This window comes from Oculina patagonica, chromosome 5 (assembly GCF_052425735.1).
Source record: "Oculina patagonica isolate OP01 chromosome 5, crgOcupat, whole genome shotgun sequence".
In the NCBI taxonomy this organism is placed as follows: Eukaryota; Metazoa; Cnidaria; class Anthozoa; order Scleractinia; family Oculinidae; genus Oculina; species Oculina patagonica.
In genome coordinates this window covers 11,375,475-11,387,542 of record NC_135762.1, presented here as the reverse complement: position 1 = coordinate 11,387,542, position 12,068 = coordinate 11,375,475, and the positions used below count along the sequence as shown (strand labels likewise).

Sequence of the window (12,068 nt, the reverse complement as noted above, 5' to 3'; positions counted from 1 at the left end):
GTAACGACAACAACACTTCAACAAAAAATTTCCACCTCATTCACTCTGAAGCCTGTAAACATTACTAAACTTTCCACTTACGGAGCTTACAATCCATCAGGCATGAACGCCCAGGAGAAGGGGGGGGGGGGGGGTACTCCGGCTTGTAAATGACGGGGATGATCGAATGGAGGCAAAACCCAGGACCCAAAAAAATCCCTAAGTCTTCCGACATTACCCCAAATCCCTGAACCAAAATTAACTACCAGAAAAATCCCTTGTCAAATTACCCCTTACAGCAAGGCGCCCAAATATGTGACCACTTTTAATTTATTCACATTCTTTCGTGCAGATTTAATCCAATCAAAAGCCGTGGATAGCTTGCAGTTGACTTCTGATTGGATTAAATCTGCACGAAAGAATGTGAATAAATTAAAAGTGGTCACACATTTGGGCGCCTTGCTGTAATTACCTGGAGGCACAATAATATAACACAAAAAAAATGTTTGTTTATTCATCACACCATAACTATGCCAAGACCGCGCTAAGGCACTTTAGTTCGTTTTTGATACCCAAAAAAATCCCCTATTTAAATCAAGTCACCCAAAAAAATACTTGCCAAATTTTCCAACCCAAAAAAATACCGGAATCGAAAATTTCAAACCCAAAAAAATCCTTCGATCATTCCCGTCATTTACAAGCCGAAGTACCCTTCCCCCCCCCCCCCCCCCCTCCCTGGGCATGAGCGTCCTAAGATGTCTGGTTCCCACTGGACTTGATTGTATGCCAAACGACCACGTCCACTTTTGCAGTGGCAGAAAAAAATAGCGAGAACTTCAAATGATGTAGCACCGACTGAACTCAAACGTTCTGTGCTTTATGCATTTCGTCCTAGAGCGAAAGAACGATTAGGTCTATTCCAAAAGTCTCGCGACATCGGCCATAGACAGTTCACAGGACACATAAAGTCGAAGCTCTCTTAACGGACACTCTCGTAAGCGGACAGCTCTACTTACGGTTGCCTTGTCTGAAACCCCGTTTTAACTCCCATACAAACTCTGTATTTTTACATTCTCGTAAGCGGACATTTCCGTAAGCGGCCGCGCAGAGATTACGACTAAGACGTTTTCTTTGTTTTTAAGCTCCCGTAAGCGGACAGCCCAAAGAAAATCCTATTAACTACCTCTGTATCTTGCTTTTGTAAATCAACATCACATCGCCATTCGTCACAGTGATTTTACAGTAATTACAGTACCATATTTTAGTGTTTGTTTTGTCGTCATCCACGTCCGTCCGGTTGTTGTTAGCTGGGCAAGTTCCCGTATGCGGCCATCTTTCCCCTACACCTCTAGTGGCCACTTACGAGAACCATTCTCGTAAGCGGCCAGCTCCAGTTACGGACACTTTTTTCGCGTCCCGAGGGTGTCCGCTTACGAGAGCTTCGACTGTACTTTATTTCTGACCAGTATGGACAAACAGACCTGACAAATGATAAGCGCCCTAGGGTTCAAATCAAGAAAAAAAACGTGGATAATCATTCCTTTACCAGTAATAGGTAATGAATAACATATGATGCAACATGTCGCGACGACAAGCTGCTGCAACATGTTGCCTCGTGCGACATTGTGTATTTCTGCGACAATCTTTGTCGCTGCGACAGAATTTTGTCGCGGCCATCAGAGGCACGAATTCAAACTGGTTTGAACTACATTAATAAATGTCTTAAAATTAAAGGGACTGTGACACGGATTTTATCCAAATTTAGACATGGGAAAAGACTATCAAATTTGGTGAAATTAAAAAAATACCTCTTAAAATGGTGACGAAACATTTCAATAATGCAGCAAATACAAACGAAGGTATGGATTACCAAAAGTGACGAAGATTGAAACGGATTACCATATGGGTTTTTGAAATATTGTTGGGCTGAACAGTTTCCAAAGTTGTAACTTTAAATTATAACGCCAGGGAGACACATTTGGTTGCAATGAAGCTATGGTTTTGTCATTTCTATCCAAAGAAGTCATTTTTTGGCAAACGTTAAGTTTCATAACGAGTATTTGGCAAAACTTTACAAAATTTACCCAACTCAGCCGCGACACAGTCCTTTTTATGTCTTTTAACAAAAATTATTTATCTCAAATGAGTAACTTAAGGTTTTGAAATATTCAAATAGGCTATCCAGAGCCCTTTTACGTTTGAGTAGCACATAACACTTGGTCTTCTCATTTAAAAGTTATTAGATAATCTGGGTAACACTGATTATCATAAAACACAACGAATATACTTGGATCTCCAGGGTTGTCTACGACAGTGTCGTAAGCATCTGTGGCGTCACTTCCCTTGGGAGGTGGGGTGATCATTCCCTGGCGTCCAGTCGTGTATTCACCAGCAAGGACACGCGCTAGGTACATGTAGCGGTTTCCTGCTCCATCTGGTGGCGAATACCTGGCCTGTGTAGAATATGAAGCATCTCGGGCAAAATACACGCCATTTCCATACACAGTGGCTAAAAAACAGATACAAATGACACCATTCACGACCTTGAATCACACAAATTCAGTTGTACCGCTTAAGTTAGCTTAATGCAGGATATAATTTAATTTGTTATTGATACAATACTTTGATTGTGAATAAATACTAATCAACAAATTAAAATGTGCCCGTCAATAACCACCACTTCAAAACTGTACAACGTTTACAACTCTCATAGATCACGCCCTTGGTCGATTCAATCCGTTTAGTAAGTATGTACAGTTTGATTCAATTTAAGAAACAATTTCTTTTTGAGTGTTTATCAAGAACCGAAAACTTTGTTTGTTTAGTTTTATAGCTCCATTAAAGTTAAGCGTGCCCTCTGATTGGTTAATTTAGCGTCTACTATTTTCCCAATCGGTGCACGCTGACGTATGCCTTTAACCTGAGCGCGCGCGCTGAGCAGATGCAACATGGCACAAGAAAGTGCCACTACTTCACGAGTTTTTATATGTTTCTCGATTTTCCTGCGAATTTGAAAAGCTGAGAAAGAAAGAGTGTGAGATATAATGCAAGTTTAAAATAATTCAATTTTTTTTTTCTTTTATGTTTTCGTCGGTGTTAACGCGAGCACTACACACAATTGTTAAAAAAAGCGCGCGCACTTTTAATTCTAGGAAATTGTAATAAATCGCTTAAAAGTTGTGCTATAAAATAAATGGTTAACGCCAGAGAGTGCACTATTGAGTTACAGATGCACTTGGAAGAGTTGCTAAGCACGAACGAAGCTAGATACCCTCGGTAGCAACCTCACGCGTGTATCTGTAACTCAGTAGTGCACGCTGTGACGTTTACCAATTGTTAAATAAAGGTGCCTCGGCCAAATGTACTTAGAAATTTAAGTAAATAGTGGCTCATCACTCTTTTACATTAGGATCTTACCATTTTTCCCACAAAAGCTTCTGTTGAAACCAAATTTGTTGATACTGGGGCAGCTGCCCACAGCTGTACCATGGAAAAGTATTTTTTCGTTGCTCCCCTTCTTTTGTTCCATTTTGTACTTTCTGACCATATACTCACGGTACTGGGCAGGGTTCTGCACTCTTTTAATCTTAGTGATAGTGACATTGGCGGTCTTGCGGACTTCATCTTCAATCTTTTTGTACTCGTTTGCATCATTGAAGGGGTCCAATGGCACTAGATGAACCTCTTTCTCTTTGCCGGCACTGTCCTTTGGATGCATGCCCCATTCAATAGGTAATGGAATACCTGGTAATTATAATTTACAAAATAATTACAGCAACTTCCATGTGCAAGTTGCGAAAACTGTAGAACGTGGATGACTTCCGCAATAAGTTAAGTCTGCGGTTTTCAAGTTTGTGGTAGCTGTCTGATGATAACTATAGCAATTTGTCAGAAAATGTCGTTGAGAAATTTTGTGTTTTTTTTGGTAAAAAAAAAAAACATTCGCGTGGTTTTGTTGTATATCGTCACTGTAAAGAGTTGTACCTGCCAATTGTCCTTTACATAGTGACGTTACGACAAAAAAGTATATGTGAAAGCGAATCGATGTTTCTTTCCCAGAACTTGCTTCATGTATTCAAATAGCAGTAACGGAATAACCATTATATCGCATGAAATGGGAGAAGTTATCAATTAGTTGTTAGTTAAAATAACTAACCTTTCCCAATTTCTTTTCGGACGACACCTCTTTCATCTCCATCATCAAGACAAGTTTCCTTCATATTCTTAAAGTCAATCTCACATCTTACATCATCGATTAAGACTATAACAGAATTTCGGCCATCACCAAACGCCTTTTCTATTTGCAAGTTAGCCCTGGTGTCATAGGGTTCCAGACTGCCATCATCATCATTAAAGAACCACTGGGTGTTTTTGGAGACGAGTTCTTCAACGCCTCGAGTGTGCACTTCTTCTATCTGTTGGTTGAGGATTTCGTGAATTGTGGTGGCAACATCTAACACGTCTTCTGCATCACCCTTTATACTTATGCGGCCAACTGCTTCTGCGATGGTTACAACGGCATCGTGTTTTACTTCCAAATCCTTTATTTTCCGTTTTTGCTGTTTGGAGAGTTTGCTGATGGCATCACGTTCAATCACTTTCTGTTTACACAGATAAGCCACATCTTTTTCAATTTCCTTGGCGACTGTATCAATATAAAGTATAATTAGCAATTATTGGATGAGGCAGAGTATGATATGAAAAATTATGCAGATCGAGGAGGGTGTTATCCTCCCTCCGAGATCTGCATAATTCTTCATATCATACGAAAGCCGAATGCAATAATAATTATTGTTTTATTTTTCATTCAAAATATTTCCAGAGCTCCAAATGCACAAAATGAATTTAATAGGGTTTTTACAGTAGCCAAAGTACACAATATACAACAAATTTCGCTTTAAAATTTGATTTAAACTTCAAAACTCGGTTTCCTTCAAAAAAATTTCTTGTTCTTTACAATTTCGATACTCAGCAGTTGCTTGAAGTGTCTAGTGAAGCTAAATCGGACGACACAAGGCGACGTTTTCTAAAACAGGTCAACATCGTTCTTGCTTACTTTTACGTAAAATTTTCTCCGCTGTGCCTGGTTCAGGAATTTGTTTTTCTTGAAGATAAGCTTTGAATATCGTTTGAATCCCCTTTGTTGCCTTTTTGGTGTTAAAAATGTCCTTGTCTTCTAATAATTTTGTAATTTTCTGCTCGTCGTACTGCACAAAATAATCTCGCTATTTTTTTTTAAGTCGTTCTGCATCAGAGCAGTTGCCGTGCGACGTGGACACGAGGTTGCGATCGGTTAATTTTCAATGAAGGGCAATTGACGTCATTAAAATGACGTCAATCGTCGTATAATAGAACCTTCTTCCAAATTTGGTCGGCGCTAGCCTGTTAGTTGGAATTAATCAGGGATTGAAAGCCAATCAAAAACGGAGAAATATTTTGAATGAATAATAATAATTATTGTAAAAAATGTTGTGGTTATTCATCGTGGTAGAGTACAATAATATTAAAGTATATTTCGTTCGTCTCACGAAGTAATCACGTGTGATGGAGTTCGCGACGTTTCGACTGCACACTGCTAGTCTTCATCAGGAGATAAGGTCGACTGGCTGTGCGTGAACTTATAGAGCACGCTGCCGCGTTGTGATTGGTTGGTTTTCAACAGCTGTGATTGGTGCTTTTTGATCCTCACTGTTTCTGTGTCCTGTTGTTCCCTAAGCGGTCCGCTGTAGTATAGTTCTCCTGTTGTTGTGTTTTTTGATCGTGGGCATTCATCCATGACTACGCTTGCACGCCCTTTGTCTGCTGGACAATATCCTTCAAGACTTCAAGAAGCAGAACCACCAGAGCCTAACATCACGAAGGAAATGGGAGACGCGCTCAAAAGCCGAAAGGAGGACGAGTCCATCATGGTTCTCCCAGCAGACAAAGAGCGTGCAAGCGTCGTCATGGATGCTGATACCTACCGCACCAAGATGTCTACCCTGATCGAGACCGGACCGTACCAGCGCCTGAACAATAACCGGACAGACCGTTTGACTCGACAGCTGACTGAAAAACTGCTTACCCTGAAACGAAATGGAGATCTATCAGAGGCCGTTTACAACAAGATCAGACCTCGACACAAACAGCCGCCAAGAATCTATGGTTTACTAAAAATCCAGAAGGCCGATATACCTTTAAGACCCATTGTGTCATGTGTTAACACCTTTGCATATGATTTATCCGCCTACTTAGCTAACATCTTGTCTCCTTTAACAGGTAACTCGGATTTTACGGTGACTAATTCAGCCCACTTCGTATCCATCATCAGCAGTGAGACAGTCCTAGACAACGAGATCATGGTGTCCTTTGACGTAGAGTCGCTGTTTACAAACGTTTCTATCGACGGCGCTGTACAAGCCGCGCTACGGAAACTAGAGAACGATCCCAGCCTTGCTGACCGCACAACGCTAACACCTGCTCAGATCACTGACCTTCTGACGTTAGTAATGAGAACCACATACTTTCAGTATAACGGATCAATCTACGAACAACAAGAAGGCGCAGCCATGAGAAGTCTGGTTTCCGCTGTTATTGGTAACCTCTACATGGAGAGCTGTGAGGAGCAGGCTATAACTTCATTATCCTACAAACCTAAGATATGGAAACGCTACGTAGACGATACGTTCACCATCTTGGATCGCGAAAACGTCGACAGCTTCTTACAACATCTAAACCTCCAGCCGCTTTCCATCCGCTTCACCATGGAAACAAAGAGTGACAGCAAATTCGCCTTCCTTGACACCGCAGTTTCGAGAGAACCAGACGGCCGCCTCACCACCAGCGTATACAAGAAGCCTACGCACACTGATCAATACTTAAGGTATGATTCACATCAGCCTCAATCAGTAAACGCGGTATTGTTAAGTGTCTTTACGAACGCGCTAAACGCCTCGTAACAAAACCATCTGTTATCTCCAAGGAGAAAAAACATCTGTCATCTGTTCTTGTTTCTAATGGTTATCCTTTTTCTTTCTTGCAGAAGATCACCAAGACCAGAAAACCGAGCACCAATGCTGAACCCGCGACCGAGTTTAAATCCACTGCGGTTTTGCCCTACATTAAAGGTCTTTCCGAACAACTTCGCCGCTGCCTACAACAACAAGGCGTGCGCGCTGTTTTCAAGTCGGAAACCACACTACGATCACACCTAGTACGACCTAAAGACGCTGTTGATTCCACTAAGCAAGATGGCGTTGTTTACAGGATTCCCTGTGAATGTGGCAAAGTTTACATTGGTGAGACGGGAAGACCTATGCAAGACAGGATCAAAGAGCACGACCGGGGCATCCGACTCGCCCGTACCCAGACCTCCGCCGTTGCAGAACACACCAACAACACCGGACACTACCCGCTTTGGAATGATGTAAAGTTTATTGATCGTGAACCACACTGGTACACACGCAGGGTCAAAGAGGCAATTCACATAAGACTTCACCCTAATAATATCAACAGGGATAATGGAATTGAAATTCCTGAAGCATCCGGGAAGCAGGGATGCCAACGATCAAAAAACACAACAACAGGAGAACTGTACGACAGCGGACCGCTGAGGGAACAACAGGACACAGAAACAGCGAGTATCGAAATGCACCAACCACAGCTGTTAAAAACCAATCAATCATAGCGCGGCAGCGTGCTTTATAAGTTCACGCACAGCCAGTCGACCTTATCGGCTGATGAAGACTACCAGTGTGCAGTACAAACGTCGCGATCTCCATCACACGTGATTGCGTCGTGAGACAAACAAAAAATACTTTATTATTATAATAATTTAATTATACTAAATGAACATCCACTGATTACAGTTAGCATAGATTCTAATAAATCATTCAATCAAACTTCATACTCTGTAAACATAACTTCAAAACGTATTGAAATGCTAGTATGTGGGTAAGGCAACTGGTATGTATCAAAGATATATTGTCAGAAAGTTATATCAGCCGAGGTTCATGGAAATTAGGACACAAACAAAGTTAATCATCTTCAATTGGAATGTAAAATCAGTTTTCCCTTTTGGGTCAGCCATCGAGTCTGACGAATCCCTCTAAAGCAAGCTCAGTGCCACATGAGCATGAGTCTTCACTTTTTTAGGTCAGCGGATCGATGTTCATGGAATAGTGTAATCTATTCTTGGTTTGCAACCACGTGACAAGGCGGCCATGTTGGATGACAAAACAATAAAACATGTTTTTGCGGAATTTGCATAATAAAAAAACTTTCGTTCCCAGCGGAGGAGAACGCTTTGTTTCTGTCATCCAACATGACCGCTGTGACGTCAGCTGGAAACCAGCAATTCAACATGGCAGCCAGAGTTATAGCCTAAACAAGGGATATACAATGTGAGTATAACAGCAGCTTAGGAAATAGTTCTCACTCAGAATAGTATTTTAATTAAGAGGTAGTCCATTTAAGGGTCAGCATTTTGTCCACCACCCACATGTGTTGCGTTGTTTTCTAGTCATTCCTTCAGTGGTTGATGTCATCATTCAATATGGAAAATGAGGCAATTTTGGCTGTAAATCACACAGTAATTCTATTCAGGCCTTCTGATTATTTTTTTAGGCGATGGTGTGATTTTGCACCATCAACTTCAAATAGCAACTTTTTGCATAAATAATCAAAAATCACATAATTCGTACAAGATCACACAATTTGAGAAAAGAAAAAGGAAATACTCGCTTTAACTAAGTTCTAAAACAATTTCAACAGGGATGTAATGTATATGAAAGTATTCATATATGAACTGCGGATGTATATGAGAGCGATAAATAATTATCGCAGTGAATTTCCAATTCAGTAAGCAATTGGAATAAAGAAGCCTGAAAAAATTTAGGACTTCAACGGGATTCGATCCCGTGACCTCTGTGGTACTGGTGCGACGCTCTACCAACTGAGCTATTGAAGCCACACATTGGGAGCACAGTCAATTGTGAGTTCATATTTTCCTGTGAGAGGAGTGAAATGGTGTAATGTATATGAAAGGATTGATATATGAACGGCAGATGTATACAAGTGATAAATGATCATCGCAGTGAATTTCCAATTTAACTGGGCAATTAAAATAAAGAAGCCTGAAACAAATTCAGGGCTTCAACGGGATTCAAACCCTTGACCTCTGCGATACCGGTGCATACTTAACCAACTGAGCTTTTGAAGCCACACATTGAGAGCACGGTCAATTGTGAGTTGATATTTTCCTGTGAGAGGAGTGAAATGGTGTAATGTAATATGAAAGGATTCATATATGAACTGCGGATGTATATGAGAGTGATAAATGATCATTGCAGTGAATTTTTTTCAGGCTTCTTTATTCCAATTGCTTAAATTGGAAGAAATTTACTGCGATGATCATGTATCACTCTCATATACATCCGCAGTTCATATATGAATCATTTCATATACATTACATCATTTCACTCCTCTCACAGGAAAATATGAACTCGACCACAATTGACCTTGCTCCCAATGTGTGGCTTCAATAGCTCAGTTTGTAGAGCGTCGCACCGGTATCGCGAAGGTCACGGGTTCGAATCCCATTGAAGCCCTGGATTTTTTCAGGCTTCTTTATTCCAATCGCTTAAACTGGAAATTCACTGTGATGATCATTTATCACACTAAATTTCAACCATGTTTCATGGTAGTTCACCTGTCAAAAAAAACCTTGGAAAACTTCTGATGTGGTTTCCAATCGAACAAAATTACTTCGGTCAGGCAACTTCCTTTTTCAGTTTTTAACTTCGCCATAACAACATTAATTCACACATATAAATTTGCTTTCTTTCTTTGCTTTCGTGTATTGTACTGAAGTTTACTAGGCAAAATGGCTGAATTCAGAATGTTTAAATTCTTCCATGAAGTCAAAAACATTGTTAAGTGTTTGATCGCTTGACACCCACAATTATGCAATTCCCGCAAAAATTCTCCATACAAAGTATTAAATTTTGCAAAAGATTTCACTTTAAAGCCAAAGTTAAATTGCTGTTCCTGGAAAGTCAAAAGTTTATACACAGGGTAGGAAAATATCTCATAATTGATCTCCCCTGAATTTCCCAGTTTTTTTTATTTACAGGCTCTGGCCTCTTCCTCATAATAAATGACAAGTCCCTCAGGGCCAACAAAGAAATGCCAGAGTTTTGAGACCTTTTGTTCCAAAGAATAGTTTGCCTTTTGACATACTGCCCGGGGGAAAATGCCCCTAAAAGGTACCAGAATCTTGATTTCTGGGGACCACCCAAATTCATCGCCCTCCCCCTGAGAGCTCTAGGTAGTATTATACACTGGCACTGGCAACTCAGAAATAAAAACTATTTGCGTAACAAATAATTGTGGTTATGGTTCCCATCTTTTCAGGTCGATGACTTAAAAAGTCCCTAAAAGAAACAGCTACAACTCTACATGTAGCAGCAGTCATTTTAGGTTTTAGTTCCCTATAAAAGGTAACAATTCACAAATTTTAGCCCATATCAAGCTCCCCTGTCATGTTTATAGGGGAAACCCTCAGGACTAAAAGATGAATATTAACATAGTGATTTTACTGTTACCCTCTGCATGTAGAGTTTTTTAAACAAATAAACAAATATGAAAATTTCCACATAACCCTTTAGAAAACAGCTTTCAGTGAAAACAGCTTATTTTAAAAAGCTGTTTTCTTAAACAATCAAAACTATCAAGAACGGCAAACGTAAATGCAAACATACCATTTTTCTGAATAGAAGTAACATGTGGCTGGCCCACTAAATCCTGAATCATCCTTTTGAATTTCTCACATTCTGTGCTCCAAGAGTAGGTCTTCTTGTAGTTCTCTCTGAGTAGTTTGGCATAGTTTTCTCTCTCTTCAGGACTTTGTCTGGATACCTTTTGGATCCGCTCTGCCCACACTCTGAAATCTTCTGACTCAACGATAACAGACTTTCCACCTTTTACTTTCTCTAAAGCCTCAGCTACTCCAGATTCATCAGTAACAAGAACAGGGACACCAGCAGAAATGGCTTCCAGGGCAACCAATCCGAAGCCTTCTGTCCTAGAAGGCAAAGCAACCAAGTCTGATTCTCGGAACATCATTTTAAGCTCATCTTGCTTATTGCAGTATCTGCGGATTGTTATTTGGTTGCGGCTTATGCGTGTGTTGTCAAGAAACCATTGTTCTATTTTTCTGTGTTCACCTGTAGGCGAGCCAACAAATGTTAGCTCAAATCTTTTTCCAAGAGAACCTATGGCATTTGCTACAATGTCATAACCTTTGAGAGTAAGATCCTCAAACGTTGCTCGGCCAAACATATAAAGACGTTGAACTTCCGCTTTGCTACTGTGCATGTGGTCAACTGTGTCGGTTCACTGGAAAACTTTTCCAAAATGCCAGGGGTGATGAGCTCTACCTTAACATTTGGGAGACTTCTGCTGTATTTCCGAAGTAGTCGTGAACCCACAGCGACAACTGCATCTGCAGCTCTGCACAGCTCAATTTCACTTTTATGTTTGTTCTCATTCTCTTCAATTGTATCTGCACCGCTTTCTGTAAGCTTGAATTTTCCGAGGTCTTCACAAAACACGTGGACAAAATGTACCCACTTGCAGTTTGCAGCTCGGACGATGAAAAAGGCAGGGATGCCCAACTTCCTTCCATGGCCAACCACGACATCGGGATGCGGAAGTTCCGGTGGTGGAATTTTCAACCAATCGAGTTGATCAGTAGATCCAGGAATACTCTCAGCAGTGATTAAGTTCACTCCGTGTCGTCTGGCATCTTCTCTGTCCAGTTCATCGCTTTGCGAGACATAACAGTGAACCTTAATGCTACAACTCGATGTTTTAGCAAAATTAACAGCAAACTCTCTGTTGAAGGTCGACAAACCACCCTTTGACGACTTCCAGTCTCGTTGCAGAGAAACATGACATTGCAGATTTTATGTCCTCCGACGTTACTGCTTTGGTGAGCAGTTCTTGCTGATTGCCCATTGCCCATTATGTGCACTGATTATTTGACTTTAACTGGTTTACTTATTCTGTAGTTGCTAGCGGAGATTAGCGATGTCACACTGATCACAAAT

The 12,068-nt window shown here is 40.7% G+C and overlaps 1 pseudogene across 1 annotated transcript; it reads right to left on the bottom strand.

Moving 5' to 3' along the window:
• Positions 1–1,587: 1,587 nt before the first annotated feature.
• Positions 1,588–12,066, bottom strand: LOC144655459 (uncharacterized; annotated as a pseudogene). The gene is made up of 4 exons (XR_013571114.1): positions 10,719–12,066; positions 4,136–4,624; positions 3,397–3,723; positions 1,588–2,488 (listed from the first exon to the last, which is right to left on the bottom strand). The product of XR_013571114.1 is annotated as an uncharacterized LOC144655459 (transcript).
• Positions 12,067–12,068: the final 2 nt, after the last annotated feature.